At 42.1% G+C, this 6,000-nt stretch overlaps 1 long non-coding RNA gene across 1 annotated transcript in view; it reads left to right on the forward strand.

Moving 5' to 3' along the window:
* LOC122451341 overlaps positions 1–4,394 on the forward strand; it is a 108,490-nt gene extending 104,096 nt beyond the window's left edge. Inside the window, exon 4 of the long non-coding RNA XR_006272374.1 lies at positions 4,384–4,394. This is a non-coding gene — a long non-coding RNA (uncharacterized LOC122451341). The remainder of the gene's footprint in view (positions 1–4,383) is intronic.
* The last annotated feature ends 1,606 nt before the right edge of the window (positions 4,395–6,000 follow it).

The following is a 6,000-nucleotide window of genomic DNA, read 5'->3' on the forward strand; positions in this document are numbered from 1 at the left end:
GCTCTACGTGTACATATATCCCCCCTCTCTGAGACCTCCTTCCCATCCCACCCCTATCCCACCCCTCTAGGTTATTACTGAGCACCAAGGTGAGTTCCCTGTGCTGTATGGCATAAGCTTGTACTGATTTTAAACTGTTTTCTTTTATCTAAAACAAACAAATAGCATTTTATTGAGGTATGACTAACATACAGAAAACTGTATACAGCTTGAGGTTTTTTGTTGTTGTTCAGTCGCTGAGTTGTGTCCAATTCCTTACAATCTCACGGACTGTAGCAGGCCAGGCTCCTCTGTCCTCTCCCATCTCCCAGAGTTGGCTTAAATTCATGTCCCCTGAGTCTGTATCAATATCTAACCATCTAATTCTTTGCCGCCTCTTCTCCCTTCGCCGTCAGTCTTCCCCAGCCTGAGGGTCTTTTCCAGTAAGTTGGCTGTTTGCATCAGGTGACCAAAGTATTAAAGTTTCAGCAACAGTCCTCCCAGTGACTATTCAGGGTTGATTTCCTCTAAGATTGACTGGTTTGATTTCCTTGCAATCCAAGGGATTCTCAAGAATCTTCACCAGCATAACAGTTCCAAAGCATCAGTTCTTCAGCTCTCAGCCTTCTTTATGGTCCAACTCTCACATCCATACAATTACTAGAAAAACTAGCTTTGACTATTTGGACCTTTGTCAGCAAAGTGATGTCTTTGCTTTTGAATATGCTGTCTACGTTTGTCCTAGCTTTCCTTTCATGGAGCAAGCGTCTTTTCATTTCATGGCTGCAGCCACCATCTGCAGTGATTTTGGAGCCAAAGAAAAGAACATCTGTCACTGCTTCCACTTTTTTCCCCTTCTGTTTGCCATGAAGTGATGGAACGAGATGCCATGATCTTAGACTTTTTAATATTGAATTTCAAGCCAGGTTTTTCACTCTTCTCTTTCACCTTTATCAAGAGGCTCTTTGGTTCCTCCTCACTTTCTGCCATTTGAGTGGTATCATCTGTCTATCTGAGATGATTGATATTAATATTTTTCCCAGCAGTCTTGATTCCAGCTTGTGATTCATCCAACCTGGCATTTCGCATGATGTACTCTGCATATAAGTTAAATAAGCATAGTGACAGTATACAGCCTTGACACACTCCTTTCCCAATTTTGAACCAGTTGGTTGTTCCATGTTTGATTTTGTTGCTTCTTGACCTACATACAGGTTTCTCAGGAGACAGGTAAGGTGGTCTGGTATTCCCATCTCTTTAAGAAAAATAAAATTCTTAAAGAACAGTTAAAAGGCAAGATGGAATGCGAGATAGGCTACCTGTTGACTCTGTGACCTTGGAGGTGTCACACAGCATGCAGGTCTTCTCCTACAAAGGAAGGTGTGTTAGTTTCCTACGATTGCCAGATCAACACAGACTGTGATTTATCCTCCCGCAGTTCTAGAGGCCAGAAGCCCCAAATCAAAGTGTCAGCCCTGCTGGGATCCCTCCAGAATCTAAGGAAAGATTGCTGCTTCTAGCTGCTGCTGCTGCTTCTAGCTTCTGGTGATCACTCGCTATCCTTGGTGTCCCATGGCTTGCTGTGCACCTCTCTAATCCCTGTCTTTTAAACCATGACCCCAAATGAGGCTAGGTCTTCGCTTTTGCCAGCAGTAAGAAAACTGAGCAAAGTACCAAAAAAAAAAAGCCTTGCTTGCTGCTTTCCAGTGCCTGGGGGCCCCCTGCTGTCCACAAAAAGACATTGCAGCCTCTCCCCAGGCTAATGGGCGTGTTTGACACTTAACATACTATTTCCTAAAAACTTACTTTTACCACTTCACAGACCAGATCATTACTATCATATGCTTTTATCAACCTCATTCTGGATCAGCCAAGTCCTCTCTCTGGGTTTCCAGTTTTTCTTAATGGTACCACCATGATCTAAATCCTGGCCCCAGCTCTGCTTCCTGCTGCTCCTTTTTCAGCAGTATCTTTGTCATGTATTAGATTTCTGCTGTATGTCGGGCACTGTGCCGAAATCTTCACATACATTATATATCATTTAATCTCTCAATAACCCTTATAAGGCAGACAATTATGTTCCTTTTCAGTTCAGTTCAGTTCAGTTGCTCAGTCATGTCCGACTCTTTGTGACCCCATGAATCGCAGCACACCAGGCCTCCCTGTCCATCACAAACTGCCGGAGTTCACTCAAACTCATGTCCATCGAGTCGGTGATGCCATCCAGCCATCTCATCCTCTGTCGTCCCCTTCTCCTCCTGCCCCCAATCCCTCCCAGCATCAGGGTCTTTTTCCAATGAGTCAGCTCTTCGCATGAGGTGGCCAAAGTATTGGAGTTTCAGCTTCAGCATCAGTCCTTCCAATGAACACCCAGGACTGATCTCCTTTAGGATGGACTGGTTGGATCTCCTTGCAGTCCAAGGGACTCTCAAGAGTCTTCTCCAACACCACAGTTCAAAAGCATCAATTCTTCGGCGGTCAGCTTTCTTCACAGTCCAACTCTCACATCCATACATGACCACTGGAAAAACCACAACCTTGACTAGATGGACCTTTGTGGGCAAAGTAATGTCTCTGCTTTTTAATATGCTGTCTAGGTTGGTCATAACTTTCCTTCCAAGGAGTAAGCGTCTCTTAATTTCATGGCTGCAGTCACCATCTGCAGTGATTTTGGAGCCCAAAAACAAAGTGTGACACTGTTTCCACTGTCTCCGCATCTATTTCCCACAAAGTGATGGGACCAGATTCCATGATCTTAGTTTTTTGAATGTTGAGCTTTAAGCCAACTTTTTCACTGTCCTCTTTCACTTTCATCAAGAGGCTTTTTAGTTCCTCTTCACTTTCTGCCATAAGGGTGGTGACATCTGCATATCTGAGGTTATTGATATTTCTCCCGGCAATCTTGATTCCAGCTTGTGCTTCTTCTAGCCCAGTGTTTCTCATGATGTACTCTAAGTGAGATCGCTCAGTCATGTCCGACTCTTTGCGACCCCATGGACGGTAGCCCACCAGGCTCCTCCATCCATGGAATTTTCTAGGCAAGAGTACTGGATTGGGTTGCCATTTCCTTCTCCAGGGGATCTTCCGCCCCAGGGAACGAACCTGGGTCTGCATATAAGTTAAATAAGCAGGGTGACAGTATACAGCCTTGATGTACTCCTGTTCCTATTTGGAACCAGTCTGTTGTTCCATGTCCAGTTCTAACTGTTGCTTCCTGACCTGCATACAGGCTTCTCAAGAGGCAGGTCAGGTGGTCTGGTATTCCCATCTCTTTCAGAATTTTCCACTGCCAAAACCTTCGACTATGTGTTCCTTTTAGGGAAATGAAAACTAAAGTTTAAGATCACTAAGTAACTTGCGTCATAAATATGACAGGGGTCGAAGCTGAGACTTGAACCAGGAATTCTAGCTGCAAAGCTCTTAATCTTCCAAGTCTATTGCATCCAGCCTGAGTTCTACTGAATAACTAACTTCCACCTGTGATAGCATTCACTAGAGGTGGTTTGTGAAGAGTGATACATAAGCAGGCAGAATTATTAGATATTAGATAAACTAACATTGTAAAAGAAAATATACATGACATTAATAATAGTTTAGGTTTTGAATTGTTAAATTGTTTTACTAGCAAAATGCATTAATATGTGCATGCCAGTTGACTATATTAATAGATTGAACAATTATTCACTTTGCTAATTTTTAACCTAACATCTTTTAGCAGATAATTTCCAGTGAATGACTAGTACACACACTTGAGCATTTTGATTTGATTTTTTTATTTTTTTTTTTATTTTTATTTTTTTTTTAATTTTTTTATTAGTTGGAGGCTAATTACTTCACAACATTTCAGTGGGTTTTGTCATACATTGATATGAATCAGCCATAGATTTACACTTATTCCCCATCCCGATCCCCCCTCCCATCTCCCTCTCCACCCGATTCCTCTGGGTCTTCCCAGTGCACCAGGCCGGAGCACTTGTCTCATGCATCCCACCTGGGCTGGTGATCTGTTTCACCATAGATAGTATACATGCTGTTCTTTTGCAACATCCCACCCTCACCTTCTCCCACAGAGTTCAAAAGTCTGTTCTGTATTTCTGTGTCTCTTTTTCTGTTTTGCATATAGGGTTATCGTTACCATCTTTCTAAATTCCATATATATGTGTTAGTATGCTGTAATGTTCTTTATCTTTCTGGCTTACTTCACTCTGTATAAGGGGCTCCAGTTTCATCCATCTCATTAGGACTTGATTTGATTTTTTTAAATCTCTATAGAATATACATTTCAATACACATGGGTATGCTAAGCTAATTCTCCTCTCTCTATTCCCAAATTACCTTCTCATTCCCATCACATATACCAAGATGGCTCCAGAGTTCAGCATCTAGCTAGAAAGAGGGGATGAGGGGTAGAAAAGAAGGGACCACGTGATGGACAAAGATGGTCCGAGGCTCTCAATATTGTAAACCCCTTATAACTTTCCTGGCTGTGATAAAAGTTTTGTTTTAGAGGCAGAAACCAACCTGGGAACACCTAATCAATTCTAAGTTGCTCAAACGTATTAAAGTGGCATGGGTAGTATTGAGCCTAGCTCTTCTGTCTGTGGTTGCCTGTTTTAAAGTACCTTTGGTTAAAATTGTTTACCTAACTTTTGTTTTCTTACCAACTGACTCCAAAGAAAGAGGACCTGGATAAAGAGAATGTTAGATGAAGACCCAATACACGTGTGAAAACTGTGTATTTGTTTGATGTTTATTGTTGAGAAATAACTTCCTGGTGAAAGTGTTATTGGAATGGGGACTGGAAAGTGGGACTGAATGTTCCGTAAGTTGGAATTTCACTTTGAAGCTTAGAGTCAAATATCATATCATCATTTTTTAAATCAAGAAATACATGAAAAACAGTGTGAGCTTTGTTGGTGTTTACTACTCAATAGTGATACCTATTCATCACTAAAACCACATCTCCTTCCAGAAAGAGGCAACTTATGAAGATTTTTTAGGTTTCCACCTATAGTTCTATGAGAAACCTGTGATGGGAGCTCACTGAGTTCTGGGAAAATATAGAGAGGGGGAAACTAATGCCGACGGAATGAGGGTCAAGAACTTACGAAAGCTGTGAAGCAAAGTCAAGGGCAGATGAGTCAGCAGAGGCCAGTCATGAAGACTTCTTTCTACCAAGCCAAGAGGGTAACATAAATAACCAACATACAAAAAAATGCTTTCATTAGTGATCAGAAACCAACTGTGTTTGCCTTTTTTTTTTTTAAATTGAAGTGTAGTTGATTTACAATAGTGTGTTTCTGGTGTTCAGCAGAGTGATTCAGTTATACGTTCTTTTTCATATTATTTTCCATTATGGTTTGTTACAGGACTGAATATAGTTCCCTGTGCTATACAATAGGACCATGTTGTTGATTCATTCTGTGTATAATAATTTGCATCTGCTAGTCCCAAACTCCCACTCCAACACTGCCCCACCCCTGTCCCCCTTGGCATCCGCAGCTGTATCAGTGAGTCTGTTTCTGCTTCATGGATAGATTCATTTGTGTCATATTTTAGATTCCACATGTAAATGATATCCTACGATGTCTTTGTCTTTCTGTTTTACTTCACATCATGTGATGGTCTCTAGTTCCATCCATTTAGGTGCAAATGGCATTATTTCATCCTTTTTGTGGCTGAAAACTATAGTGTGTGCGTGTGAGTGTGTATGTGTCCGTGTATCTCACATCTTCTTTATCCATTCATCTGTCAGTGGATATGCAGGTTGCTTGCATGTCTGGGCTACTGTCAACAGCGCTGCTATGAATGTAGTGAAAGTTGCTCAGTCGTGTCCGACTCTGTGTGACCCCATGGACTGGAACCTGCCAGGCTCCTCTGTCCATGGAATTCTCCAGGCCAGAATACTGGAGTGGGTAGCCAGTATTCTTCCCCTTCTCCAGGGGATCTTCCCAACCCAGGGATCGAACCCAGGTCTCCTGCATTGCAGACGGATTCTTTACGATCTGAGCCCCCAGGGAA

The sequence above is a fragment of the Cervus canadensis genome, chromosome 12 (genome assembly GCF_019320065.1).
Source record: "Cervus canadensis isolate Bull #8, Minnesota chromosome 12, ASM1932006v1, whole genome shotgun sequence".
Taxonomy (NCBI): Eukaryota; Metazoa; Chordata; class Mammalia; order Artiodactyla; family Cervidae; genus Cervus; species Cervus canadensis.